This window comes from Choloepus didactylus, chromosome 5 (assembly GCF_015220235.1).
Source record: "Choloepus didactylus isolate mChoDid1 chromosome 5, mChoDid1.pri, whole genome shotgun sequence".
In the NCBI taxonomy this organism is placed as follows: domain Eukaryota; kingdom Metazoa; phylum Chordata; class Mammalia; order Pilosa; family Megalonychidae; genus Choloepus; species Choloepus didactylus.
The window spans coordinates 106,305,939-106,318,122 of NC_051311.1; the positions used below are offsets into that span (position 1 = coordinate 106,305,939).

The window sequence follows — 12,184 nt, forward strand, 5'->3', positions numbered from 1 at the left end:
AATGAAACAATCACCTTTGAATTTTTATGTTCAATAAAAGCTGATTACCTTTTTTTAAATTATAAGCAGGAGACACTAGTACTCATCTAAAGAGCAAAGAACTAAATACAAACCCTTATCAATAATATAAAGTTACCTCATACCATAAAAAGAGCCCTCATAGAGAATTCAGGTCTATTTTCTAGATCAATATCCAAGTCTTCTAAATTCAGATATACCACCAACTAGAGTGTGATGAAATCCCATCTTGAATTTTGAATCAATACCTCTTCTAATGCCTACCAATTACAAAGGGCATCGTGACAAAAAAGAAATATTACCCAAAATTCTGTTGATTGCCTTAAATAAACTGATAAAAAGAAAAAAAAAAAAATGTGAGTTTTCTTTGGGTGTAACTTAAAAATATATTTTCAGTGAAATTCTTCCTAAAGCCAACATCCTCAAACTCCTGCAAAAATTCTATCAAACAGATGACTGCTAAATATAAGTAAATATTCAACTTCCTGCATCCTCAAAAGATAATGAGATAAAATTAGATAAATATTTAATCTAAAATATTTTGGCATTCCTTCTATAAGGAATAGAATAAAATACTTAAACTGTGGGGGAAAATACTGTATTCGAAGTTTCCAGAATATTACCCACTAAGAGTTATCCTACCTGGAAAATTAAAATTTAAGTATCTCTCTAAAAGTATTTCACAATGTTTCAGTCACATGCTACTGAAAAAGATGGAAACATATGCTTAGTGTTTCTCCAATGTTAAAAATTTGAAATTAAACCTCAGAAAAATCGACTAACAGACCAGTCCATGGAACTGATTTCTGGGCATCTCATTTCCCTTTCAGAGAGCACAGAAGCTCTTTTAGACCTTGTGCCAGTTTGAATGTACTGTGTCCCCCAAATGCCATTGTCTTTGTAGTCTTGTGTGGGGCAGAAGTTTCCCTGCTGGTTAGATTTGCGTGGAATGTGCCCCACCCAGCTGTGGGTGATAATTCTGATGGGATGTTCCCATGGAGCTGTGGCCCCGCCCATTCAGGGTGGGCCTTGATCAGTGGAGCTATATAAATGAGCTGACTCGAGGGGAGGAAACGGAGTGCAGCTGGGAGTGATGTTTTGAAGAGGTGCAAGCTTGCTAGAGAGAAACGTCCTGGGAGAAAGCCGTTTTGAGGCCGGAGCTTTGGAGCAGACGCCAGCTGCCTTCCTAGCTAGCAGAGGTTTTCCAGACGCCATTGGCCATTCTCCGGTGAAGGTACCCAATTGCTGGGGTGTTACCTTGGACGCTTTGTGGCCTTAAGACTGTAACTGTGTAGCGAAATAAACCTCCATTTTATAAAAGCCTATCCATCTCTGGTGTTTTGCATTCTGCAGCATTAGCAAACTACAACAGATTCTGATACCAGAGAAGTGGGGTGCTTTTGCTGCTGAGTTTGCAAATACCAAACATGTTGGAGCGGCTTTTTAAATGGATAATGGGGAGTTTCTGGAAGAGTTGTGAGGAGCTTGATAGAAAAGGCCAAAACTGCTTTAAAGAGACTGTTTGTGGAAATATGGACTCTAAAGATACTTCTGATGAGGACTTGAACAGAAATGGTGAATGTGTTGTTGTAAACCGGAAGAAAGGTGATCCTTGTTTTGAAGTGGCAGAGAATTTGGCAAAATTGAGTCCTGGTGTTGGATGGAAGGAAGAATTTGAAAGTGACAACCTGGAATACTTAGCTGAGGAGATCTCCAGACTACATGTGAAAGATATACCCTGGCTTCTCCTTGCAGCTTATAGTAAAATGTGAGCAGAGAGAGATAAACTTAGAACTGAACTCTTGGGTTCCAAGAAACCAGAAGCTGATGGCTTGGAAAATTACGAACTTCCAGGGGGTGGAATCCCAGAAGCTACAGCCCAATGTGAGGATGTAACCAAACATGGAACCCAGCCACCATTTCAGTACAAGCCAAGATTGGAGATGGAATTATCCAGAAAGGATTTGTGGAAAGTCCTATTGTCTGATGGCTTTGACCCCTGTGTGCTTCATGCAAAGCCAACAGAATTTTTGCAAGATCTTTATAGACAGAGCCATTGCCGGTCTGGACTGGAGGAGACAGACAAGGAAAAAATTAAAGGAAAAATCTCTTCAAAGACAGAACCATGGAGGTTGAGGTCTGGATTCGGGAGGTCTTGGGCTGGGAGAGCGGAGCAGCCCACACGCATGGAAAGGGTGAGTATGCCCTGGAGGTCGAGGGCGGGCTTTCCGCCTCGATGCTCTGGAAGAGTTTTGCCACCTCAGGTCTCAAAGAGGGTGGAGCACATTCCCAGGGAATTGGGGAGAGCCTGGCTGCCACCACACTGTTCTGAAGGGGTTGAGCATGTGCCCTGGAGATGGAAGGGAATCCGGGAGTTGCCCCGATGTTTGAGGAGGGTGGGGCCGAGAAGGTGGTCTCCCCAATGTGTGGATATGTTGGAGCACTCACCCAAGCATTTGGAGAGGAAACAGCTGCCAAAAAGGCCCTTGGGAAGGGTTAGACTCCCGCTCTCTCAAGCCCCAAGGATGCAACATTGTTCTGTAAATGACTCTCAGACTTTGAAATCTAATGGAGTTTGTCCTGCAGGTTTTAGGAACTGTTTTGCTCCTGTTAACCCTGTTTTCCTTACTGTTTCTCCTTATGGCAATGGAAATGTTTATCCTATGAATGTCTCTCCTTTGTATATTGGGAGCACATAACTTGTTCTAAGTTCACAGATCCACAGCTAAAGAAAAATTATGCCTTAGGACTGGCCATGCCTGTAACTAATTTTGATGGGATCTTGTACTGAAATGATTTAAGTTTTTTGTAATATTGTGATGGAATGAATGTATTTTGTACTTGGAAAGAAGATGTCATTTTGGGGTCCAGGGGGTGGAATGTGCTGGTTTGAATGTATTGGGTCCCCCAAATGCCATTGTCTTTGTAGTCTTGTGGGGGCAGATGTCTGGTGCTGGTTAGATTTGCTTGGAATGTGCCCCACCCAGCTGTGGGTAATGATTTTGATGAGATGTTCCCATGGAGGCGTGGCCCTGCCCATTCAGGGTGGTCCTTGATCAGTGGAGCTATATAAATGAGCTGACTCAAAGAGAGAAAACTGAGTGCAGCTGGGAGTGATGTTTTGAAGAGGAGCAAGCCTGCTAGAGAGGAACGTCCTGGGAGAAAGCCGTTTTGAGGCCGGAGCTTTGGAGCAGACGCCAGCTGCCTTCCTAGCTAACAGAGGTTTTCCGGACACCATTGGCCATCCTCCGGTGAAGGTACCCGATTGCTGAGGTGTTACCTTGGACGCTTTGTGGCCTTAAGACTGTAACTGTGTAGGGAAATAAACCCCCGTTTTATAAAAGCCTATCCATCTCTGGTGTTTTGCATTCTGCAGCATTAGCAAACTAGGACAGACCTCTATATGAGGACTTTATTTTGAAAATAAATGAGGAAGAGACTTTTGAAAAATGAAAAGAAAACACAAACACACACACACACAAGCCCAATGTAGGCTAGCACTGTAGAGATGGGTAGTAGCAAATCCTCTTGGCTCTTATACAGTCAACAACCTGAATTCTCTACAAGTCCCATTGTCAACTTTCCACTAACCAGTGGGCTCCTGGACAATGTCTGCAGCCTTCAGATTATGCCCCTATGGAAGTCCCAAACTTAATCACTGCAGCTATTTAAATTATATTAATAGCTAATATTTACATAGGAAACACTATGTGGTGAGCACTGTTTTAAATCTTTACATATGTTAATTCAAACAACTCTATGACATGAGGTTACTATTAAACCTATTTTACAGGTGAGTAGATAAGGCACTAAGGTTAACAACTTGCTCAAGCTAAGAGGAAGCAGAGAAAGGATTTTAACCAAAGCCAACTGGCTCCAGGGTCCAGTATGTCAGTATAGGGGCATCTCTCCAGATCTCGCTGTCTAATCTTTACTTCCCCTAAGCACCTTCTGGCACCACACCCTCTGGCCCTGGCTGCTCTTCTCACTTTGCTTAATTTACACGTGAAAACCAATCTGTTGACAATCTGTTGTTACTAAGGCTCATACATCCTGGTTTGCCCAGGATACTCTGAGTGTAGGCCTGTTGTTCTGGAGTAATAATTAAAAGTAACCCCTCACACACATTAAATCTCAAGAATGTTCCAGTTTGATAACTTTTATGGCCAACCTATTCATGGCTGACTTGAAAACTCCCTTAAGATGCCGTCGCTAGGCGCCGGCCGAGCTATGGCTGCTGGTTTCCGGCGCGCTGAGGACGCAGGCGGCGCGAGGCGGCCGGTGGGGCCGGGCGCGTGAGGCTGGGGCCTGCCGGGGCTCGGGGGTGCTAGGAGCAGGGCGGGGAAATGGATAAACTGACCGTAACTCAGGACGTCTCTTTCCGGCCGCCGATATCTTCGTGATTGTCAGCATAGCCTACTCGGACTGGATCAACACCCAACACCGGTGTCGCTGCGGGCCTTGCAGTGTCAAACCATCCATGGCTGAGAGCGGAAGTGCATCCTTCCGGCTTCCCCCAAAGCCCCGGGCTTGATGTTTTTATCATCATGGGAATCACTTCATTGACTGTCACATGTGGTTTGCTGGTGGCTTCCCACTGGTGAAGAGAAGCTACAAAAATTGCTCAATGGATATTAACTGGAATGATCTTTTCCTGTACAGTCACACCCTGATATTTCCAGTAGAATTTTACATCAATGAAATTGGAAGTCAAACTCAAAATTACCCAACAACAGGGTAGTTGGATCATCATATGTACTTTTTGTCTTAACAATTTTCTTTATAATGATATGACTTTTATTTGCTGGCCAAGTTTGTTTACCGGGCTGATGAATGTCTAAACTGTTTGAACCTGCTTTTATTTTTTATTTTTTTTATTTTTTTTTTTATGGAGGGTTGGAGAACAAAGACAAGACACATGAACAATCCTCTCATATAGGATGCTTAGGTGAAAGTGATGTTGAGAAGAAAAATACTTTGATTTGTTCTCACTATGCACTTTGGATTTTTTTTTTAATGAGAAAAATCTTTTCCTTAACCAAACAGACAACATTGACTAAATCTCCTGAGCATATTCAGTCAGATCTGCACTGTGACAGCAACCTAAAAACAAGAATACTTTATAGTGAAAAGTAGTTTGTGGCCCTTTGTGTCTCTGTTGTTGCGTTTTTAACGTCTAATGATTCATTTGAGGAAAAAAAGTCTAAGTATTTATGAATCATAGTGGATCAGAGGGATGCAAGAGAAGTTCAAGTGGGGTCTGGCTTCACCTCCTAAGAAATTAGTGTTCATAGCTCCCTGGAAATGGCACCAGAACAGATTGCCATTGTAGTACTGCACCAAGAAGGCAACAGATCAAAACTTGTTTGCTACAGTGTATGTAAAAATTTTGAATTTCCTTAGTCTCTGTGGAAAAAAAAAAATCAAACGCTAAGAAACGTGGTTTGTGGTGGATGGGTGGGGGAAATTGTCCTTGTATTTATATAAATACCTATATAATATATATATATATATTTTGCTGATGGAGTATACAGTGTGTATTTGTGTGTGTGTGTATGCATGTGTAAATTTATATACACACAGGCAAACAATTCCTGGAAGAGAACTCCAAATGCTCTGCTAGCAAACACTGTTGTGTGAACCTAGAATCCAATAGAAAAAAGCCATTTCTCTGAAGGCTGCATAGTGGAGAAGGTTTTCAGTTTACCTCATTCTTTGTAGCAGTCCTTGATTTTAAAAGGTTTTTGTAGTAAGTACAATTAATCCCATACTTGTCTAGATGCAGTTTTAAGTTAAGCTAAAAATTCTTTGTAGGGTTAATTTACTTGTATATAGTAACAGAAGGTAAGATAATGTCATAGCTTTAGAGCAACAAAAGAGGTTCTCTGGGGGTGATTTTTAGGCATAATTATAAATAGGTTTAGCTTCTCCTTCTCAGGAAGAGGTTTCATAAGGGCAAGCTCCAAGATCGAGGGCTTGGCCTATTAAATTCGTAGTCCTCAATGCTTATAAGAATATCAGGAATTCCCCAGACAGGGAAGTTTAATATTTCCACATTTTCCGCAGTCCCTCAAGGGAGCTTCGCAAATACTGCATTTACTTTTAAGGGCTATACTAAACCCACAGCTTTAAGTTTTTCCTAAAAGAAGCATTGCAGCTAACCCTTGAACCCAGGAGTAGTTTTAAAATACAGTATTTCTCTTCATATTTTCAAGCCTCCGTGTTAATGCTTAGTGTTTTCTCCAGATGAACACTGTAGATAATCTCCTGGTTGTATGTGAGGCAGGAGCATCTTTTGTGGATATGAAGCTGAGTTTTCCTTCTTTATAGAGAATTGACAATGCAAATATCCTCAAGGTTCATCTACATTGTTGCATGCCTCATGACTTCATTCTGTCTTACAGCTGCATAATATTCCAACTGAGATGTGGACAAACCAAATGTCCTTATCAGAAGAGTCCAGTGTAGCCCATGCTCCACACAATCAAAACTGAAATGGACTGCTTTTAAGAAGCCACATGATAAATTATAGAATGATGACTTCAACGATGGGGTTACCAACTCAGATGTTCAAAATGTGAATGGGAGGAGCCTGAAGTGTTTGGCCCTGGTATGTTTGACATTCAATAGTATTTTATTATGAAACAAAACCCCAGGATTTCAGCTCACTTAGATAGTCAAGGATAAAAGGTAGACCACCACTGTAGTGCATTCCTTGAGTGTTTTGGGGGAAATGTCACACTTTCCCTTCCCAGGGAAAAAGAAATTTGGGGAATGTCTGAAGGATAACTATTTTTCCCCAAGTATTATGAGGTCTAGTCAGTTCTAAGAATTCCACTGGCCATGTTTTCTGTACATTTGGAATTGCAGTTTCCATTGTGATTTGATTGGTCCTCAATTAAATTAATGGATCACTTTGAAGGAAAGCTTTAGTTGTCGCCATTATACCACTGAGATAAAGTGTTAATAAGTATGATTCAAATTAATTTATGATATGACCAAGAGCATTTCCATTCCAAAGATGAATTTTATTGTAAATCGTTTCTCAAAATATTTTTAACTGAATCATGAGCACAGGGAAAGAGAGTTTCTCAGCTGGTAAGAATTTCCCCGTTTACTTCTTTCATCTAAAGTGGTATTGCATATAAGACTGCAAAATTTAAGGTTTTGTTTGTATCAATTAGTTTGGGTAAACCATAAAATTGTCCTTAATTTCATAATTGTCTTGGGGACATGAATGGCTGATAGAGGAAAACACCCTCTAGCCAGTCAGCTCTCTAACCCAGGATTAAAACCATCCCATCAAGTGGTATGTGAAATCAAACCTTTGTATTGTTCCAGACCAAATATTGAAATGAACTCATTCACGTAATATTCTATAAATCCTGTTAGTGAAAAGACAGCCAGCTGCCATCAGTTGCTCTTTAAAAGTTCACTATATTAAGTACTATATAGAGCAGTATTAATTCATAGCAGGAAACCATATCTTGTAAACTGTATACAAACCACTGTTTTATGGTGCAATCATTTGTCAGACTTTTGTCTGTTACATTGTTTTTAATGTGTGTTCATTCTTCTCATACCTAAGAATGTCACTGTAAAATCTGCTGAAAACTATTCAGAGGTTTTATTTGCACAAGATTTAATTAGTTTGAAATTTTGGGTGGCTCCTATTGAACATGCCTAAACACCTGTAAATGTGAAAAATTCTTCAATTCATTAAAAGCAAACATTTCAGAATGATACTTTCCAAAGGTAAACCATGTTCTATGTTGTTAATGTGTGTATGTAATTTTTATGACTCTTCTACTTCTTATAGACCTATTTTTTGTTTCAATTGTTTTGTTTTGGAAGGATGGCTCTTTTTTTTTTTCTTTCTTTTTAATGTTCTAGATGACCAAAACACTTAATGGGTTTTTACCTTTTTGCCTAAAGCTTTGATATCCCTACTTGATGTTTTGTGAATTCACTGTTTATTCTTTTAACTTAAATAATAATAAATAGTCCTGGTGATACACAATCTATTTATTTAAAGGCAAGCCCCTGAAAATATATTGGATACTAACTTTGGATATCCTCTTAGCTATTATTTTGCATCGTGGGCTTCCTGGGAAGAATATGTTGCATTTATTTTGTCTTTATTTAAAAACAACTAGTTATGAGTTACTCAGATTATGGTAACTGTTTTATCAAACCACTTTGACCTCCTTTAAAAAATTAAATATACATTTTCAATTCAAAACAGTAAGCTGTATTACAGAAAATTTTTGAAGGATAAAAATATATGAAGGAAAAAAATGTTCTGTGTAGGTAGGATTCCCTCCCAACACAGGACTTATTTGTTTTCACCTTAAGAAATTTTAAAGTTTGTGATCAAGGTCTGCATATTCTCCAGAACTTTATTAAGAATTGTTTTCTAATTGGTCATAACATTTTTTCAATTAATAACTTCAAAACAAATTATTAATACAAGCTGTATAAATGAACATAATGTTCCTTACTTGTTTTTATTATTGAGCAAGGTTATCGAAATAAATTGTCTATTAATGAAAACAAAAAAGATGCTTTAGCTAGAATCCACTCTCAGACTGCATGCATTATAACTGAGGCTGCAAAGCCTGCCACTGCCCCCTTGTTCTTTGATGTTACCAGCAGTGCCCCTGAGAATGGACAAAATAACTATTCCTCTTGTCAGTGAAAATGAGACCAGAAATCATGAAAGGACAGTGTGGGGATACACCATATTATTCAGACTGTGTTATGCCTAGAAGACAAAAATGGATCAAGTGGATTGTGCTTATGAAAAAAAATAGCTGTAGGAATGGAGAAAAGAAAAAAGATCATGGCACTATCCTAACACTCAAAGCCCTAGACTCCCTCAAAAAATTAATAGAACTAATATATAATTGCAGCAAGGAAGAAGCACACAAGATTGTTATGCAAATATCAGTTGTATTTCTATACACTAGCAAGAAGAATACAAAAAAGAAATAAAGAAAACAATTCCATTTAGAATAGCATCAAAAAGAACAAAATACTTAGAAATAAATTTTAACAAAATAACAAAATAAGTATAAAACATGTACAATTAAGAAATATATATATATATATATATATATATATGTGTATATATATATATATATATATATATATATCCTAAATAAAGGACATTAATTTAGTGCTCATGGAGTGGAAAATATTATTAGATGGCAATATTCCCAAATATCAATGTAATCTGTATCCAGATCCCACATGCTGTTTTTGGAGAAATTAAAAGTTCATCCTAAAATTCATATGGAAGTGCAAGAGGACCTAGAGTAGCCAAAACAATATCAAAAAAAAAGTTGGAGGACTCACCTTTCCCAATTTCTAAACTTACTGCAAAGCTGCAATAATCAAGACGGTATGGTACTGAAACAAGGATAGAAATACAGATCAATGAAATAAAATTGAGAGTATAAAATAAATACATTTATGGTCAATTGATTTTCAACAAGGGCGTGGAGATAATTCAATGGAGAAGGAATAGTCTTTGCAACAAATTGTACAACTGGATATCCATATGCAAGAAAAATGACATTAGAACCCTTCCTCACGCCATCAACAAAAATTAGCTTAAAATGGATCATAGACCTAAATGTAAGCACTAAAACTACAAAACCCTTAGAAGAAAACATAGAAGTAGATCTTTGTGACCTGGGGATAGGCAAAGCCTTCTTAGATACATTATAAAAAAACAGAAGAATGAAAGAAAAAGTAGATGAATTGGACTCTATCAAAATTAAAATATTTGTGTTTCAAATGACACCATTAAGAAAGTGAAAATACAATCCACAGAACGGAATAAAATATTGTACATCATATACCTGGTAAGGGCCTAGTATGCAAAATATACAAACAGCCTTAAAATCAACAATAAAAATATAACCCAATTTAATAATCTGCAAAGGATCTGAATACACATTTTTCCAAAGATAGACAAATGACTAGCAACCATATAAAAAGATGCTCAACTTCATCAGTTATTAGGGAAATGCAAATCAAAATCATGAGATACTACTTCACATCCTCTAAAATGGCTAAAATAAAAAAAGACAATAACACTTATTGGTAAGGATGTACAGAAATTGGAACTCTCATACACTGTTTGTGGGAATTAAAAATGTTGAAACCACTTTGGGAAACAATTTGGCAGTTCTTTAAACAAATAAACATGGAATTACCATATGATCTAGAAAGTCCACTCTCATCAGTATATACTCAAGAGGACTGAAAATGTATGTCCACCCAAAAAACTGTAAACAAATGTTCATAGCAGCATAACTCATAATAACTAAAAGTGGAAACAATCCAATGCCCATCAATTGATGAATGGGTGAATAAAACGTAATATTATTTGTCCAACAAAAGGAATGAAGCACTGATACATCCTAAAACATGAATTAAACCTTGAAAACATATGTTAAGTGAAAAAAGTCAGACATAAAAGGCCCTGAATTATACCATTTCACCTATGTGAAATGTTCAGAATATGCAAATCCATACAGATAGAAAATAGATTATTGGCTTCCAAAAGCTGAGGAAAGAAGAAATGGGGAACAACTGCTTATGGGTATGGATTCCTTTTTGGGGTGAAGAAAATGTTCTGGAATTAGTGTGATGATTGCACAACTTTGTGAATTTACTAAAAACTTTTGAATTTACACATTAAAAAATGAAAGATAAAAAATCAAATTAAAATTAAAATTAAAATGTTAGCCTCTCCAACAAATTGTCACTTTAGATCCAGAGAGACCAAATTAGAGGAAGAGATGACACTATATTTGAGTTTGTTGAGGACTTTCTGGGCCTCAGGTAAATACTGGAGGAGGTAATTTTTACCAAGAAGGCTGGTAAGGAGAGTAGTCCATGCAGATCAGTGGTCTCAGGGGTCTCAGGGGCGCTGTTATGAGAAGGGAAATTAATTCCTGAAACTGGGACCACCCTCCCTTGCTTCAAAAACTAGGCTACAGTGGGCAGATCTTTTATGCAGTTTCTCAGGAATACCATTTTTTTTTCCCTTTCCATTCAGAATCTACACATTCAGGAAACCATTCTTGTATTACTTTAACAGAATCATTTTTCTTAAAATCTAAAATCTTAATGGGTCATTGATTTCAGTTATAGACTGAATATTAAAGGAAAAATAAATTGAATTCTAGAAGCACAAAATAATGGTAGTTCTTTTAATTATTTTTGTGGCTATTAAAACACTTTAGGGTTTACAGTACAATCTGACTTAATATACTTACAGTAGATGAGTCACCATAACCAAAATTTTCACCCATTTCTAATTAGTTTTTAATTTTTAATTATTAATTGATTTTTTAAATTTTTATTTATTGACATATGTTTTTCAATTTTTAGAACTTTACATGGTTCAAAATCCAAAAGACACAACAAGGATCACAGTGAAAGAAATCTGTTTCCCACTCCTGTTCTTCAGTTAATCAGTTCCCCATACTTGAAGTCTAAATTTTAGGTTGTATATATGCTACTAGAATAAATTAACAACAAAAAACACAGGGTTGTACAACACAAAAGTAAACCCTATTGTAATAGATGCACTATAGTTAATAGTACAGTTATAAAAGTATTCTTTCATGAATTATATCAAATGTACCACATTAATGCAGGATGTTTATAATCAAGTGGTATATGGGAACTCTGTATTTGGTGTACGATTTTTCTGTAAATCTATAACTTCTCTAATAAAAAATTAGTCATAAAATTATTTTTCAACTTTAGTCTAAGAATTGGTGATCTAAATATATAAAATACATGTGAAAGATGTGTTTTAAATAAAAAAGAACTGATAGAAAAAGGGTGAGGGCTGTGGTTTTGTTTTGCTTTGTTTTCATTTACCTTTAAATGTAAATGATTTGCCCAGGTAGCAGAGCCATTATAGAGCTGTTAACATTTTTCTAGGTAGCTTTGGTGGTTTGAAGATGTATATACCCTAGAAAAACATGTTCTTAAATTTAATCCATTCCTGTGGGTGTGAACCCATTTTTAAGCAGGACCTTTTGATGAGGTTACTTCAGTTAAGAAGGTTTAGTCCACCTCAGTCAGGATGGGTCTTAATCTTACTACCAGTGTCCTTTGTAAACAGAGGGAGAGAAAGCCA

The 12,184-nt window shown here is 37.2% G+C and overlaps 1 pseudogene; it reads left to right on the forward strand.

Moving 5' to 3' along the window:
* The first annotated feature begins 4,364 nt into the window (after positions 1-4,364).
* LOC119534529 lies at positions 4,365-4,848 on the forward strand (annotated as a pseudogene).
* Positions 4,849-12,184: the final 7,336 nt, after the last annotated feature.